Source organism: Phacochoerus africanus, chromosome 1 (genome assembly GCF_016906955.1).
Source record: "Phacochoerus africanus isolate WHEZ1 chromosome 1, ROS_Pafr_v1, whole genome shotgun sequence".
Classification (NCBI taxonomy): domain Eukaryota; kingdom Metazoa; phylum Chordata; class Mammalia; order Artiodactyla; family Suidae; genus Phacochoerus; species Phacochoerus africanus.
In genome coordinates, this window is record NC_062544.1 from 128,378,605 (window position 1) to 128,397,248 (window position 18,644).

An 18,644-nucleotide genomic window follows, 5' to 3' on the forward strand; every position below is an offset into this window, starting at 1 on the left:
ACTTGTCCCAAACTCAGTTTCTTTAACTGAAAAAATAGGGGGTGAAGGGTAACACCAACTTCACAGAGCTGCTTTGCAGACTAAGTGGGAAAATATATGTAACCTTCCTCACACAGTGGTGCCTGGCCCAGGGGAGGTCCTCCAGAAATGGCAGTTATAAAATGGGTGCTTTCTACATATAGTATCATGTCATCTGCATACAGCGACAGCTTTACCACTTCTCTTCTTCTTTGGATGCCTTTTATTTCTTTTGTTTGTCTGATTGCTGTGGCTAGGACTTCCAATACTATGTTGAATAACAGTGATGAGAGTGGGCATCCTTGTCTTGTTCCAGATTTTAGTGGGAAGCTTTCAGCTTTTCTCCATTGACTATTATATTTGCTGTGGGTTTGTCATAAATGGCTTTGGTTATGTGAAGGAATGGTCCTTCTCTATCCACTTTGGTAAGAGAGTTTTTATTATGAAGGGATGTTGGACTTTTTCAAATGCTTTTTTCTGCATCTATTGAGATGATCATGTGGTTTTTGACTTTTCTTTTGTTAATATGGTGTATGACATTGATTGATGTACGTATGTTGAAACATCCTTATGAACCTGGGATGAATCCCACCTGGCTGTGGTGTACTATCTTTTTTTTTTTTTGTCTTTTTGCCATTTCTTGGGCTGCTCCCGTGGCATATGGAAGTTCCAAGCTAGGGGTCCAATCGGAGCTGTAGCTGCCAGCCTACGCCAGAGCCACAGCAACGCAGAATCCAAGCCACGTCTGCAACCTACACCACAGCTCACGGCAATGCCGGATCCTTAACTCACTGAGCAAGGCCAGGGATCGAACCCGCAACCTCATGGTTCCCAGTTGGATTCGTTAACCACTGCGCCACGACGGGAACTCCGGTGTACTATCTTTTTGATATGTTTTTGGATTTGGTTGGCTAAAATTTTGCTGAGAATTTTTGCGTCTATATTCATCAAGGATATTGGCTGATAGTTTTCTGTTTTGGTCTTTGATTTTGGAATAAGGGTGATGGTGGCGTCATGGAATGTCTTTGAGAGTGTTCCTTCTTCAGCCTTTTGCAAAAGTTTAAGGAGGATGGGTATAAATTCCTCTTTGTATGTTTGGTAGAATTTGCCTGTGAAGCCATCTGGTCCTGGACTTTTATTTGTAGGGAGTGTTTTTATGACATATTCAATTTCATTTCTAGTGATCGGTCTGTTCGGTTGATCTATTTCTTCTTGTTTCAGTTCTAGCAGGCTGTAAATCTCTAGAAAGATGTTCATTTCTTCTAGGTTGTTGAATTTGTTGGCATATAATTGTTGATAGTATTCTCTTATGTTTTTTTTTTGTATTTCTGTAGTATCCGTTGTGACTTCTCCTTTTTCATTTATTTTGTTTATTTGGGTTTTTTCTCTCCTCTTCTTGGTGAGTCTAGCCAGAGGTTTGTCTATTTTGTTTACCTTTTCAAAGAACCAGCTCTTGGTTTGATTGATTCTGCCTATTGTTTTTTGAACCTCTATTTTATTGATTTCCTCTTTGATCTTTATGATTTCCTTCCTTCTGCTGACTTTAGGTTTTGCTTGTTCTTCTTTTTCTAATTCATTTAGGTGGTGGGTTAAGTTGTCAATTCGAGATTTTTCTTCTTTTTTGGGGGAAGGCCTGTATTGCTATGAACTTCCCTCTAAGCACTGCTTTTGTGGCATCCCATAGATTTTGAGTAGTTGTGTCTTCATTATCATTTGTCCCGAGGTGTTTTTTAATTTCCTTCTTGATTTCCTCATTGACCCATTGGTTTTTTAGTAGATGTTGTTTAGTCTCCATGTAGTAGCTTTTTTCTCACTTCTTTTCCTGTGGTTGATTTATAGTTTCATACCATTATGGTCAGAGAAGATACTTGAAATAATTTCTATACTCTTAAATTTGTTGAGGTTAGCTTTGCGCCCCAATATGTGATCAATTCTTGAGAATGTTCCATGTACACTGGAGAAGAATGTGTATTCTGATTTTTTTGGATGTAATGTCTTGAAAATTTCAATTAAGTCTAACTTTTCTATTGTTTCCTTTAGAATCTCTGTTGCTTTATTGATTTTCTGTCTGGAGGATCTGTCCATTGATGTGAGTGGGGTGTTAAAGTCTCCTACTATGATTGTATTCCCATCAATTTCTCCTTTTATGTCTGTTAGTATTTGTTGTAGGTATCTGGGTGCTACTATATTAGGGGCATATATATTGACAATTGTAATATCCTCTTCTTGAATGGATCCTTAGAAATTCCTAAGGACTCAACCCCAAAACTACTTGAACTGATCAACAAATTCAGCAAAGTAGCAGGATATAACATTAACATTTAGAAATCAGTTGTATTTCTGCATACTAACAATGAAATATTAGAAAAGGAATACAAAAATACAATACCTTTTAAACTTGCACCCTGTGGATTGGGAGAATTAATATTATCAAAATGACTATACTACCTAAGGCAATCTACAGATTCAATGCAATCTCTATCAAATTAAGAAGGACATTTCTCACAGAACTTGAACAAAATATTTTAAAGTTTGTTTGGAAGCATAAAAGACCCAGACTAGCCAAAGACATCCTGAAAAAGAAAAATGGAGCTGAAAAAGAAAAATGGCTCCCTGACTTCAGACTGTATTACAAAGCAACAATCATCAAAGCCATATGGTACTGACACAAAGACAGACATACAGATCAGTGGAACAGGATAGAAAGCCCAGCATTAAACCCATGCACCTACAGCCAACTAATCTATGACAAAGGAAGCAAGAATATACAATGGAGAAAGGACAGCTTGTTCAATAAGTGGTACTGGGAAAACTGGACAGCCACATGTAAAAGAATGAAATGAGAATACTCCCTAACACCACACACAAAAATCAACTCCAAATGGATTATAGATATAAGACCAGACACTATCAAACTCTTAGAGGAAAACATAGGCCAAACGCTCTCTGACATAAACAATAGCAACATCTTCTCAGATCCACCTCTTAGGGTAATGACAGTAAAAACAAAAATTAACAAATGGGACCTAATTAAACTTGAAATTTTCTGCACAGTAAAGGAAACCCTAAACAAAATGAAAAGACATCCCACAGAATGGGAGAAAATCTTTGCAAATGAATCAACTGACAAGGGATTAATCTCCAAAAGTTATAAACACCTTCTGCAGCTCCATACCAAAAAAACAAACAAGGCTATCAAAAAATGGGCAGAAGAGCTAAACAGATAATTCTCCAAAGAAGACATACAGATGGCCAAAACACACAAGAAAAGATGTTCAACATCACTCATTATTAGAGAAATGCAAATCAAAACTACTCTGAGGTACCACCTTACACCAGCCAGAATGGCCATCATCCAAAAGTCTACAAACAATAAGTGCTGGAGAGGGGGTGGAGAAAAAGGAACACTAGTACACTATTGGTGGGATTGTAAATTGGTGCAACCACTGTGGAAAGCAGTATGGAGATGCCTCAGAAAACTAAACATAGAACTACCATTTGATCCAGCAATCCCTCTCCTGGGCATCTATCCAGAGAACACCATGACTCGCAAAGACACATGTACTCCGATGTTCACTGCAGCACTATTTTCCACAGCCAAGACATGGAAACAACCTAAATGTCCATCAACAGAGGAGTGGATCCAGAAGATGTGGTCCATATACACAATGGAATATTACTCAGACAGTAAAAGGAACGAAATACTGGCATTTTTAGCAACATGGATGGACCTAGAAATTATCATGCTAAGTGAAGTCAGCCATACAATGAGACACCAGCATCAAATGCTTTCACTGACATGTGGAATCTGAAAAAAGGACAGACTGAACTTCTTTGAAGAACAGATGCTGACTCACAGACATTGAAAAACTTATGGTCTCCAGAGGAGACAGTTTGGGGGGTGGGGGGATGAGCTGGGATTGTGGGAGGAAATCCTATAAAATTGGATTGTGATGATCATTGTACAACTACAAATGTAATAAATTCATTGAGTAATAAAAAAAGGAAAAAAGTTAAGAAAAGTAAAATAAAATTTCACCCCCAAAAATCGAATACCTGGGAATATACCTGACCAAGGAGGCAAAAGACTTATATACCAAGAACTATAAAACATTAATCAAGGAAATTAAAGAAGATATAAAGAAATGGAAAGATATTCCATGCTCCTGGGTTGGAAAAATTAATATTGTAAAAATGGCCATACTACCCAAAGCAATCTACAGATTGAATACAACCCCTATCAAATTACCCAGGACATTTTTCACAGAACTAGAACAAACAATCCAAAAATTCATATGGAACCACCAAAGACCTAGAATTGCCAAAGCAATTCTGAGGGGAAAGAAAAACCAAGCAGGAGGCATAACTCTCCCAGACTTCAGGCAATATTACAAAGCCACAGTAATCAAGTACTGGTACCAAAACAGACATACAGACCAATGGAACAGAATAGAGAACCCAGAAATAAACCCAGACACCTTTGGTCGACTAATCTTTGACAAAGGAGGCACGAACATAAAATGGGAAAAAGAGTCTTTTCAGCAAGTATTGCTGGAAAACCTGGACAGCCACATGCTAGAACACACCCTCACACCATGCACAAAAATAAACTCAATGGCTGAAAGACTTAAATATAAGACAAGATACCATAAAACTCTTGGAAGAGAACATAGGCAAAACATTCTCTGACATCAACCTTACAAATGTTTTCCCAGGTCAGTCTCCCAAAGCAACAGAAATAAAAGCAAAAGTAAACCAATGGGACCTAATCAAACTGAGAAGGTTTTGCACAGCAAAGGAAACCAAAAAGAAAACAAAAAGACAACTTACAGAATGGGAGAAAATAGTTTCAAATGATGCAACTGACAAGGGTCTAATCTCTAAAATATACAAACAATTTATACAACTCAACAGCAAAAAGCCAACAACCCAACTGAAAAATGGGCAAAAGACCTGAATAGACATTTCTCCAAAGAAGATAGGTAGAAGGCCAACAAGCACTTGAAACAATACTCAATATCACTGATTATTAGAGAAATGCAAATCAACACTACCATGAGATACCACCTCACACCAGTCACAATGGCCATCATTCATAAGTCCACAAATAATAAATGCTGGAGGGGGTGTGGAGAAAAGGGAACCCTCGTGCACTGTTGGTGGGAGTGTAAGCTGGTATAACCACTATGGAAAACAGTATGGAAGTACCTTAGAAAACTATGTATAGAACTACCATATGACCCAGCAATCCCACTCTTGGGTATATATCCAGACAAAACTTTCCTTGAAAAAGACACATGCACCCGCAGGTTCATTGCAGCACTATTCAGAATAGCCAAGACATGGAATCAACCCAAATGTCCAGGGACAGATGATTGGATTCAGAAGATGTGGTATATATACACAATGGAATACTACTCAGCAATAAAAAAGAAGAAATTATGCCATTTGTAGCAACATGAATGGAACTAGTGACTCTCATCCCAAGTCAGAAAGAGAAAGACAAATACCATATGATGTCAGTGATATCCGGAATCTAATATAGGGCACAAAGGAAACTTTCCACAGAAAAGAAAATCATGGACTTGGAGAATAGACTTGTGGTTGCCAAAGGGGAAGGGGAGGGAGTGGGAGAGACTGGGAGCCTGGAGTAAATAGATGCAGAATGTTTCCTTTGGGATGGATGAGCAATGGGTTCCTGCTGTGTAGCACTGGGAACTCGTCTAGTCAATTATGATGGAACATGTAATGCAAGAAAAAAGAATGTATACATGTAAGTGTAACTTGGTCATCATGCTGTACAGTAGAAAAAACATATATATATATATATAAATAAAAGATTTAAAAAAAAGAAAATGGGTGCTGAGAGCACGTGGTTGGGTGACTCTTCTTCCATCTTCAGGGTCTGCTTGAATTAGAAGACAGAGCTGAATGGGTGGAGGGGCAAGGGCACAGGCTCTGGAGTCAGACTGCCTGGGTTTGATTTCCTGATCTGTGCCTTCCTAGCTGAGTGATGCTGGACAAGTTACTTAACCTCTCTGTGTCTTAGTTTCCTAATCTGAAACACAATAATAATCCCCACCTAGGGGTTGTTCTGGAGATTATATGAGATAATGCCAGTCAAGTGCTTAGAAGAAAGTCTAGTACATAGAATTTGATACATGTCAGCTGTGAAGATGTGGCTGCTACTGGTTAGATTTTACAACTGTCTGATTCTCCTGGATCACCTGAGCTTTAGGTATATCTGTATCATCACAGAATAGCACAGCTCTGGGCACATGGTAGGAGTTCAACCCATGCTTGTTGAACTGTTTAATTAGTTTGATTAACATTAGTCTGATTAATTAGTTTGAATAGCGTATGTCACTTTGAGTCACATTAAGATCTCAACATTTATTATATATATTGAATTGCAAAGCAAATTTTCAAAAGGATACATTCTACCAAACTACCAGCAGTGAGATTCAGAAAAGCAGCTGAAGACAAGTATTACCATTATAAGAGCCCTTTCATTAAGATGATCATGTAAATTTTTTTCATGCTGGCATCTTCTTTTAGAGAATCTTGCTGCTGATTTTTCTGAAAGCTCTTTCACAGTTTACTTGTTTTTTTTTTCTCCAGAGAGGAACACATTGAGGTTTTTTTTTTGTCTTGTTTTATTTTTTTGCAAGGGTTGGGTTACCTTTGAAAATGTCAGATATATCTGTTTTCTGGCTCCAGGACTGGCCTGCTGTGTGACTCCAGATAAAATGATTGCCTTCTCTGTGCCATAGGTACTCCTGTAGCCACTTTTGTGCATTGCAGAGTTAAATCAACAATTCTTGCGAGTTCTCGTCATGGGTCAGTGGTTAACGAATCCGACTAGGAACCATGAGGTTGTGGGTTGATCCCTGGTCTTGCTCAGTGGGTTAAGGATCCGGTGTTGCCGTGAGCTGTGGTGTAGGTTGCAGACACGGCTCGGATACCGTGTTGCTGTGGCTCTGGCGTAGGCCAGCAGCTGTAGCTCTGATTCAACCCCTAGCCTGGGAACCTCCATATGCCACAGGAGCAGTGCAAGAAATGGCAAAAAGACAAAAAAAAAAATCTTGTTTAGTTGTCTGATATCCATAAATGTGATAGGTCTTTGGTGGAGGGGGGGAAGGCATTGTAAAAATTATCATCATTTATTATAAAGATGTGAGGGGTTTTAGACATTATTTGGTAAAAAGATAACTCTTGTATTGACCATACATTCATGTGTGTCAAGTTAGTAAGCCCACCTTGAGGTCTGTTTATTTATTCATTCATCCATTTTACACTTGTCAAGCACCTACCATGTGGTCTAGTTATTAATGAGACAGTCTGCCCCACTGGATGGGGCACATACCCCTGAGTGGGGCCTAAGGCAGGTTTCACATCGAATTCTGCTGGTGACTTTGAACAGTCAGGGATGCTTGGGGTCAAAGCTGGTCCAAGGGGAGTGAATATCTAAACTTCAGTGGGAACTGCCAGAAAAGAGACTCACTGTTTCCTCCTGGACCTGACACTGGAAGCAGCTGCTGGTGGCCATCCTGCCACCCAATGGAGATTGTCCAAGAATAGAACCAAACAGAGGAAGCTGGCTCAGGAACAGAGAGAGAGAGGGAAAGGGAGAGGGAGAGGGAGAAAGTGAGGTCCTAGTGACAGTGTTGGAGGCCTGACTCCAAGTGTAGCTGAAGACCACACCTTCTAGCCATGTATTTTTCTACTGATGTGACTATTGATGACATTTTTGATTTTTAAGCCAATCAATCCCCTTTCCACCTTTTTTTTTTTTGTTATCTGCTAGTTTGGGTTGGCTTTTCTTTTGATACAAAGAGTTCTATTTAATATCATAACTGCTTATTTGTTATGAAACATATGGTTACTTAACCACTCTGAACTTGAATTTCTGCATTTGTAAAATGGAGGTAGAATGTATAATATGTAGCTTTATTGTGAGAATTAGAAATGACCCTAGCAGAAAGTAACATGCAAAGAAAGCAATTTTTTCCAAATGTCACCTTCCCAGGGGGACTACCCTGGTCTTCCTATTTCAGATTTCTATGCCTCAGCACACTCCATCTCACCATGTCTGCTTTATTCCTGTAGAACTTATGGCAAAGTGATTTGTGTAATTTTTCCAACGAATGGTGTCCCTGAATCTGCTTCTTTTGCTCTCTCACTTTGCAATCCTCTCCACTGAGTCTGGGCTATGTTATGTGACTTTCTTTGGTCAATGGGATATTAGTAACTAGGATGCAAGTAGAGACTTGAGAACTGTGTGTGTATTTTCAGATTTCCTTTTGCAGAATTCAACAGTTCACCTCTGCATGTCTGCCTAGCTATGGGAACTTGCTGGAGCTAGTCTGCTGGAGGGGATGGGAGAGACACATGGGCCAGAGTGGTCTAGTTTGCTCCAGTTGACCCTAGATGACTGAGCCGCAGTGGAACCTGTGAGCAAGCCCAGCTGAGACCAGGAAAGGCAACTCGCCTAAATTGCTGGCCTGCAGAATCAGGAGCTAAAAAAACAGTTCTAGTTTTAAGAAGTGAGATTTGGGGTAGTTTGTTATGCAGAAAAACTACCTGATACATTAACATACCATTAATTTACCTATTTGCTATGTGTACTGTCTCTCTCTCTCAGCTACCCTCCTCCAAGAAGGTAGAGATTTTTACCTGTTTTGTTCAGAGGCATGTCCTGTATCATTGAATGTTAAACGAATACCATAGCAAGTTCCCTATGAAGTGGCCTGTGAGTTCATATTTAACAAATGGTAGCTATTAATGATAACATTAAATATTTTTATGATAACGATAACATTTTCCCTCAGGCTCTCCTGTTATTTTTCCTGCTGATGTTGTCCAAAAAGGGGGGAAAAGACAGAGACTCTCCTTTGGGAATAAGATGGAAGATGAGGGCTGGCAATAATGTCAGATACAAGCTTTAATTCTTCTTCTTACTAAACTGACTTGGGATTGTGGGCATTATGGAGACACATTTTTTAACTCTGTTGGTGTCACCCTAGCAGCCCCTGGTGATGCAGTTGGGTTAGTATTTATGTAAGTAGGTGGAATAAAAGGGTGTCCAGAAGGCAGACTTACAGTACAGATAATATTCCCTTTAAAATTACCATCAGGGAGTTCCCTTTGTGGCTCAGTGGTTAAAGAACCTGACTAGGATCCATGAGGATGTGGGTTTGATCCCTGGCCTCCCTCAGTGGGTTAAGGATCCAGCATTGCTGTGAGCTGTGGTGTAGGTCGAAGACATGGCTCAGATCCTATGTTGTTGTGACTGTGGAAAAGATCAGCAGCTGTAGCTCTGATTTGACCCCTAGCTTGGGAACCTCTGTATGCCACGGATGCAGCCCTAAAAACAGAAAATAAATAAATAAATAAATAAACAAACCTACCATCATATTGGAGTAATTCATTAGTTACTGGATTATATGTTTTTTTTTTTTTTTGCTGTTTGTTTGTTTTTTTGTCTTTTTGCCATTTCTTGGGCTGCTCCCAAGGCATTTGGAGGTTCCTAGGCTAGGGGTCTAATCAGAGCTGTAGCCGCCGGCTTACGGCAGAGCCACAGCAACATGGGATCCGAGCCGTGTCTGCAACCTTCACCACAGCTCACGGCAATGCCGGATCCTTAACCCACTGAGCAAGGCCAGGGATCGAACCTGCAACCTCATGGTTCCTAGTTGGATTCGCTAACCACTGAGCCACTACAGGAACTCCTGGATTATATGCTTAATTCCTCTCTTCTCTGTAGGCTATGTGCTCCATGAAGGAAGGGACCACTTCTATTTTATTCACTATTATACCTGCACTATCTACCACAGGGCAAGTGTCTTGAACTTGGTTCTTTTTTTTTTAATTCACTATTATACCTGCACCATCTACCACAGGGCAAGAATCATGACTTGGTTCTTCTTCTTCTTTTTTTTTTTTTTAAAGCTGTACCTGTGGCATATGGAAATTCCCAGGCTAGCAGTTGAATTGGAGCTGCAGCTGTCAGCCTACACTACAGTCACAGCAAAAATGGATTAAAGTCACATCTGTGACCTACACTGCAGCTTGTGGCAATGCGAGATCCTTAACCCACTTGAGTGAGGCCAGTGTTCGAACCTGCATCCTCACAGATACTATGTTGGGTTCTTAACCCACTAAGCCACAAGGGGAGCTCTAGTTTGGTTCATTTTGAGAATGTAAGTGTCCTGAACTGAGGGACTACATCTTCCCACAAATATGGTATGAGCATGGCACTATGGTAGCACGTCACATGTGCAATCACTCTCAATTTGGGGCAAAGGATAATAAATAAGTTTTCTTGAGCCATTACTGCATGCCAGGCACAGTTCTAAGCACAGGATACATGCATTCATTGTGGAAGAAGGTGATGTAAAAAGTCTCATTTTATAGATGAGGAGTCAGAAACAGAGTAAGCCTCTCTTACAATATGGTGATATACCTTGGGCAAGTCACTTGTCCCTTTGAATCTCTGCCCCAAACTTGTCATTTAAAGGGGTTAGGTTAGAGAGAACTTTCCTCCTATGGGTATAAATTTGAGATGTTCTAGAAGGAGAATAAAGACATCTGTGGATGTTGTAGCACTTCGCTCTGGCCCCCCTTAGCTTAGGGCAGCTGTATGGCAGTTCTGTGCATGATGCAGAGTTCCATGTCAAGTGTTTCCCTCAATGTCTCTTTACTTTTTTGCCTTGGAACTTTCCCCAAGGCTGTGGTTGGCTGCTCTGCCAGGATGCCAACCCAGGAAGTGCAGGCACCCACTCTCTCAGAAACAACTTTCAGCCAGTGGGGAACAGGTGCTCTAGTAGCCTTGACATTTAGTGGGACAATCCTGAGGCAAATTTTATATGGCTCCTCAGATGTTCTCCAGCAATACTGAGTTCCAGTCATTCACATTCATCATCAGCTTGTTAATGCAGCTTAGACAGGCTGGGACCTGGGACCCTTTGCTGCAGTAGCTGCAGTGCTTATACCTAGACAAATATCTCCTTGAGTAACAAGATAACAAAAAAACTACAGGGAGCTGAAAATAACTGTATACATGTTCCAGTTGGGGCAAGTTATGGACAAGAAGATACAAAAAAGCTTAAAACTCAACTGCCACTTCTGAAGAGGTGAGAGAAAAAGCAGGATACCACGCATGCCCCCTGCACACACCACCACCAAAGGGGTGCGCGAACCACCTAAGTCATCCTTCTGGCTGGACCACTGGACCTGCCTCTATCCTCACCCCACATAAAGAACCAGGTTGCCTCCCTGTTGTTTGTTTTCACCCCCAACCCTGACTGCAGCAGGTGCCCCAGTAAAGCCTTGTTTGAATTTTCTTGTCTGGCCTCTTATCAATTTCTATTGACGAAGAAGGCCAAGAGCCCTAGATGGTAACACATCTTATTCTTTCCTTGTTTCATGCTCCCCACTCCTTCACTTTTCATCCCTGGGATCAACTCCAAAATAAGCTATACCTGAACTCAAGCTTTCATCATTCCCTTTGGGAGCATTCCAACTAAGACGTGTGGTCAAATATGAGGAAACATAGCCTGCTACATTCTTCTGCCAGACATTCCAAATTGACATTAACATATTCAAGTCTCTGACAAGTCCCTGAGCAAAGTCAGCCTTCAAGCTCTCTCTCGCTCAGCGATTCCCAAACTGATCTGCCCACAGATATTTTTACTCCTAAGATATGTAAAACTTTCCCAGAATGAGTGTTCCACAGAATCTGCTTTGAGAAATGCTTATCAGGGTCATTTCCAGGATCCTCTTGTTCACTTGCATCCTCCAAGTGGATGGGTGGATCCGGCCTTGGCCGCCACAGACTGGCTTGGAGCCGGCAGCCAAAGAGAACTCCCTGGATGAGAGATTTCTGAGTAGCAGGGAGCAGAACCTTCAGACAAAGCCTTCGGGGAAATGGTCTCTTTCCCTTTTCCTTAGAAACGGGATGGCCAGCCTGCTGGCAGGGCCAGGAATGTTGGCTGACGGGGCTGGGAATGCAGCTGTGGGCATCCTGAGAAAAAGCTCAATTTGCTAATGACGCAGGAGCCCCAATGAGATGAACAGGAGATGGATGCCAACCAGCCCGCCTCCCCCAGGCTCTTCCGCTGACAAGCAGTCATGGGAGAATTTAATTGGCGTTCGTCCAGAGGGGATAATTATTTCCTGAGGTGGTGCACAGAAGGGATCTCAGGAGACCCAGAGGGACCAGGAGGATGTGCATGGAAACATGGGGACAGGGCTTTGCAGCCTCTCAGTTGGGGGGCTGGTTGGTGGGAGTGGAGGGGGCTGACCAGCAGCTGATCCATCTTCCTTCACCACTCAAAGTCTTGCATTTAAGTAACAGTATTGGGGTTCTGGGGTTTGCTAGATCAGGTTAGATGTATTTGAGAGACAGCCTTGACAATGTTTTCATTCTCTTAGTTAATAAAAGTAAAACCAATGGAAAGAATAACCAGAATGGTAATATCAATTTCTGAATTCTTTGTTGAAGGATGTACACATATATCCTTGTATCACATCCTTTGGAGTCAATGATTTATCTCGGTTATGCTTTCTCAACTTAAGCACTACTGACATTTAGGGCCAGATGATTCTCCACTGTGAGGCTGTCCTGTGAGCTGCAGGATGTTTAGCAGCATCCCTGGCCTCTACTTACTTAATGCCATTGGTACCTCTTTCTTCCCAAATCGTTGCATCCAAAAGTATTTCCAGACATTGCCGAATATTCCTTGTGGTTTAAAATCAGTCACAGATGGGAGGTACTAGTCCAGGTTAAAGAGGCAGCAGGTGTAGTGGTTGCAGCACAAGTTTCCAGCTAGGCTGCCTTTGTCCAATTCTGGTTCTACCATTTATTAGCTTTGTGAATTTAGTCCCATTCTTTAACTTCCCTGTACCTCAGTTTCCTCTTCTGTACAATGAAGATAATTAAAGTTCCTATTTGATGGGGTTATTGTGAAGATTAAAGAGGCTCATATACATATGCATATAAATATTTATAAAGTGTTTAGCACAGCCTGGTACATAGAAATCTGTCAATAAATGTAAAAATGTAAATCATCCTCCTCCTCCTTTTTTTTATTTATTTATTTTTTTATTTCCTCCCACCCTGTAGACTCCCTGAGTGCAGGGACCAAGCCGTTTTACTTTATTTTTAAAAAACTTTGTTACTTTTTTCTTTTTTGTCTGCCCCAACATAAGGAGTTCCCAAGCAGGGATCAGATCCAGCTGTAGTTATGACCTAAGCTGCAGCTGTGGCAATGCTGGATCCTCACCCACTGTACTGGGCCAGAGATCGAACCTGTGTTCCAGAGCTCCTCAGACATGGCCAATCCTGTTGTGCCACAGTGGGAGCTCCACAGCTGTTTTATTTTTAATTCATGATGTCCATCACAGGCACATAATAAAGATTGAAAATGGGAAGAAAGGGGGAAGGGAGGAAAGAAGGAGAGCTTCCTTAGAAGCTCCACTTAGAAGTGAAGCTTAGCAATTGAACTTCTGATGTGAAGGCACCAGAGAGGAATATTGAGAGCCTTCCAGAGAGCTGGCCTGTGCACCAGCACCTGGGGCTGGGGCTCTCACAGTTTTAGACCAGACAAGGGGCAATTCCATACAAAATGCCAGGCGACGATGTGTAAAGTCAGCTAAAGGTGGATAGACACATGCAGGGGACACGTGTGAAATTTCTTAGGGCTGGAGGTGGCAGGTGGGCTCTGAGCTAACAGAAGTGATGGCTATAACCTGGAAGAAGCAAGAAGCAAAGTAGGAATGTATTTTGTCTACTTGTGCTTCAAGAAGGATGGAAATATCACTGAAAGTGTATTATTTAGTCCTTAATTTATTAATCTCGTTAAGTCCATTCAGGGACTTGGGGTAGAACTCCCTCTTTAGAGGTAAAAATAACACAAAAGAAGAGACAAGCCTTCCATTGTCCACAGCCCACCCTACCCCCAACCCAGAAGAGTGTTTTTTTTTTGGTGGGGGGTCAGGGCTGCATCTATGGCATATGGAAATTCCTGGGCTAGAGGTGGAATTGGAGCTGCAGCTTCTGGCCTACACCACAGTTCATAGCAACACTGGATCCTTTAACCCACTGAGTGAGGCCAGGAATCAAACCCACATCCTCATGGACACTAGGGATACTTAACCTTCTGAGCCACAGTGGGAAATCCTAGGAGTGTCTGCTAAGTCCTAGGATGAGAGCAGGCCCTTGAAGAGTACAGACCAGCTGAACTTTCTGCAACAGTGGACATCGTTTTTATCTGTGTCCAATACGGTAGACCTTAGGCACATGCAATGATGGAGCACTTGGATTGTGGCTGATGTGACTGAGGAAATGAAATTTAAATTCCATTAAAATTTAAATAGCCACATGTGGCTAGTGCCTACCACATCTGGCAGCAAAGGTCTAGAAGAAACTACATGCCTCTTGATACTCAGTCTCTCCAAGGACACCCTAAGAGATAGTAGGTGAACTGCTCTCAGTGGAGAAGGATGAAGTATAAAATCCCTATGACTGCCTACTCCCTCCCATCCACCTGCCAGCCAAGCTAAAACATTTTCCTTTTCTGGACCATTTCTTTTTCTTGGTCCACAAGCTACCTGATGTAAGGGCAGAGAAAGACAGAGAGGCACATAAGAGCAACAAGGACAGAGATAATATTACTATTACCACTGCAATCATGAACATTATTTGGGGAGCATTCAGTACTTTTCTAAGCATTTCACATGGACCATCTCTCCAGGGAAGCTTAATCATTATCCCTGTTTCATGGATGCAGAAACTAAAGTACCAAGAATTTACCCACCATCAACCAACCAGTACATGGTGGAGCTGGGTTGTTAAGAGGTTAGAAATATAGACTTGGGAATTAGTCAAACTTAATGTGAGACTGACTCAGAATCTCTTTTGGGAAGGGAACATAAGAAAGTGTTCATATTGGCTACTTTTTTTTTTTTTTAAACATTATTGGAAAGGTGAGTGGCAGCTGCAGGTATAATGCTGACCTGTGCCGTCAAAATCCGTCCAAGTCTCATTGCTTTTGCAGGCTCTTGTAGAGTGGCAGCTACCTTTGCAAAGGCCTGGGGTTGAGGCTGGGGGGTGGAGGAGACTTTTTTTTCCTTTTTCTGTCCTGACATCATGCTGTATCATATGAAAACACAATATACCAGTATATGCCAGGCATTCAGTTAAGGAAAACTATACCAGCAGGCCTTATCTTATTACTGGGCTTGTGGGCTTTTTAATTTTTTTTTTAATTTTTTATTTTTTTGCTTGAAAGTAGTCATTTTCTTTGGTGATGGAGAGAGGAGTCACTTGGTGCGTGAGTGTGACAGTGGGGAAAGTTCAGTGGGGCTACTCACTTTGGGGGGTTTGCATTTTCCTCTTGCTGAAGATGGGGCATGAAGGGGAACCCATGGCAGACAATCCCATTTATACCACAGAGGTTTTCTGGACTGCTGACCTTGGAAATGATAAAAACTATCCTAGTTTGCACATGACTGTGGAGATTCCTGAGACCCAGGACTTTCAGTGCTAACTGGGTAAGCATGAGGCAAATTAGGATAATCTGATGAGCCTTTCTGGAGACTTTGACCAACATAGTTCCTACAGGGATAAAACAGCTCCCCACAAGTAAGATTCAGGTGGATGAGGGGGTTGCCAAATCAAAGACATGACTTATCTTCCTGGCCTGGCTTGCTTTACACTTAGAGTTTCAAAGATAGGGCTTTCCAGAGGAGGAAGCACCACCAGCTCCAGGAAAGGCTGCCTAGGGCTCCCATGGGGCCCGTCTCCTCCTTAAAAAAATATAATAGGAGTTCCCACTGTGGCACCATGGGTTAAAGATCCGGCACTGCTGCAGCTGCAGTGTAGGTTGCGGCTGTGGCTGGAATTCGATCCCTGGCCCTGGAACATCCATATGAATCCTGGCTGGATTCATGATCAGATATCCATTCTCATTATTTTCTTTTACTACTAATTTGAAAAGAAACGAAAAATGAAAGTCTTTTTATGAGCCTTTAAAAACATCCTGGGCCTTAGGCATTGTATCTACTGTGTACCTGACGGGCATGTCAGCTCTGGTTCCAAGGCTTGAAAGAAACAGAGTTTTGGAAGGCTCTCAGCAGAGGTTCTCAACCTGGATGAACTGGGATGGAAAAACGTGTTAATTTCCTACCATCTCTGCTTGAAATTGAACATTTCCTCCAGTTAGGACTTGAGCCACAAACCACACCCACATGGTGGTTCCTGGCACTCTGTCACCAACAGAAATGACAGGTATTTTCAGATCACGTTACAGTTGTGGTGTGAAATAGCATTTCCCCCATCACATCTTCAGAACGATGATGGATATCAGACTGGCTGTTGGATCATGTTATTCAGTTATTCACTAAAGAAACTCAAATACTATCTATTACAAATTTTAAATGTAAACACTGTATCTTAATATAATTTTTCCTTTTATGATCCTACGTATTTTGTTTTATGCATTTCAAAGCCTTATTCTGAGAAGAGGTCTGCAGCCTTCTGCAGGTTGCAAAAACTTCCAGGGAAAAGGAAATGTGGATGATTCTAGACTAAGGATTCTAAAAGGTCTTGAATCTGGCCCTTTCCCTAGTTTTACCCCTCCAATGGGGAAACTGACTCGGCCCCACCCACCTGAGGGGAGCTGTCCATGACAGGGTTAAAGACTGGCTGGTGGAAAACAAAGTCACACCCCAGGTGTGCAGACTAATAAGGTGTTAATTGGGAACCAGCTGAGCTGGGAGAGGAAGCCCAGGCAGGTTGCATTGGATGCTTTTTCTTGGGGTTTGATTGTTGACAGAATATCATCAACCCCTCCTCCTGGAGGGGAAAAGGCTGGGTGTCTCCCTTTGCAATGCTTCTTGGGCAGAAAATACCACTTATGCAGTCCTAGGGTAGACCCTGAATTTTAGCTGAATACGTCTCATTGATGGAGTTGTTGTAAACCTTCAGTGAGCACTTCCTGTTTGCCTTGAAGTTTGCAAGGGCCTTATGTGATGATCTCACCCAGGCTTCAGAACAACTCCATGGGGAAGGTCCTCTTGTTATTTCTATTTTTACTTATGAGGCAATAGAGGGAGGCTCACAAGAGCAAGGGACTTGCCTAGATCCACACAAGCTGCACATGGTGAGCTGGGATCTGAATTTGGTCCGACTCTTTTGCAAGTCTCTTTTCCTTTGAACTTTTGGGTTGTGTGGTTCTTTGTTTTTACCCCTCAGAGCTTTCTCTGTGTTAAGGAGCTGCACACCTCCGCCATGTCGCTTGATAGGCAGTGAGCACAAAGGCAGCAGCTTGGGAACCAGAGGCCCGTGATAACATAGCATGTGGCTCCACAAACACAGTGGGGGCTTTCTTAGAATTGCACGCCCCCAGAGTGGAGGACAACTGTGGCACCCCAAACTTTACTGTCCTATGATAATCACAGAGGCTGACACTAGAGAGGCCGTGTGTGTGTGTGTGTGTGTGTGTGTGTGTGTGTGTGTGTGTGTGTGTTGGTGGGGAGCTGAGGCTCAGAGAAAAAGCGATCCTTTTATATTGAGATAAAGGTCATACAACTCCTGCACATATCTATCCTTGAATGTTTAAGTCAGGGGGTGTTAAAAGGTATAAATTTCCAGTGAGAAAGTAAAGAGATCAGGGAGGTGAGGTACCACGTGGTGACTGTTGTTAACAATACTGTATTGCATGTTTGCAAGTCGCTAAAAGAATAGATCTTAAAAGTCCTTATCATCAGGAAAAGACAATTTTGTAACTAATAACGGTAATGGGTGTTAATTAGGCTAACTGTGGTGATCATTTCACAATACCTACAAATATTGAATCATTATGTTGGACACCAGAAACTGATATAATATTGTATGTCAATTATACCTCAATTAAAAAAAAATGTCAAGGTGGAGTTCCCGCTATGGTGCAGTGGGTTAAGAACCTGACAGCAGCAGTTTGGGTCACTGTGAAGGTGTGGGTTCAATCCCTGGCCCGGCACAGTGGGTTAAAGGATCAGGTGTTGCTGCAATTGCAGTGTAGGTTGCAGCTGAGGCTCGGATTCAGTCTCTGGCCTGGGAACTTTCATATGCTGTGGGTGTGGCTATTAAAAAAAAAAGTCGAGGGGAAAAATGTAAGCTCTCTGTTCCCTAAAACTGTCTAGTCAAGTTCAAGTCTTGCACTGCTAGAACTTGGAAAGGAGCAGCTGATTTTTCTCTGGGACACTCCAGGTTAGATGGGTTTGCCATCAGGGTTGCTCTATCACAGGTCTGGCATCAGCTTTTCTCTGCTCTCCCTTCAATCACCTAGAAACATCAATGTTCAGATGCAATTTCTCCACAAGGCACCTACCCTTTGTCACCATCTGTTTAGATCCCGGAGAAAGACTTGACATTGCAAAACACTGAAATTTAGAGTAAGTGAAGTAAGGAACAGTCCATTCCTTGTTTTAAATCAAGTTGTCATAATCCAAAGGCGAGCTCCAACTTTAATAACAAACACCCAATGTTATGACATTTTACCTTTTTCATCTATTTATGTAGGCACAAATATTGTGTTTAAATTTTAAACTACACGGTTAACATAAAACAGTCCACTCACTTA

The 18,644-nt window shown here is 41.9% G+C and overlaps 1 non-coding gene across 1 annotated transcript; it reads right to left on the reverse strand.

The window, feature by feature from the left end:
• Nucleotides 1-14,993: 14,993 nt before the first annotated feature.
• LOC125114416 (small nucleolar RNA SNORA44) lies at nucleotides 14,994-15,126 on the reverse strand. The gene has a single exon (XR_007131788.1). It is a non-coding gene; the product is annotated as a small nucleolar RNA SNORA44 (small nucleolar RNA).
• Nucleotides 15,127-18,644: the final 3,518 nt, after the last annotated feature.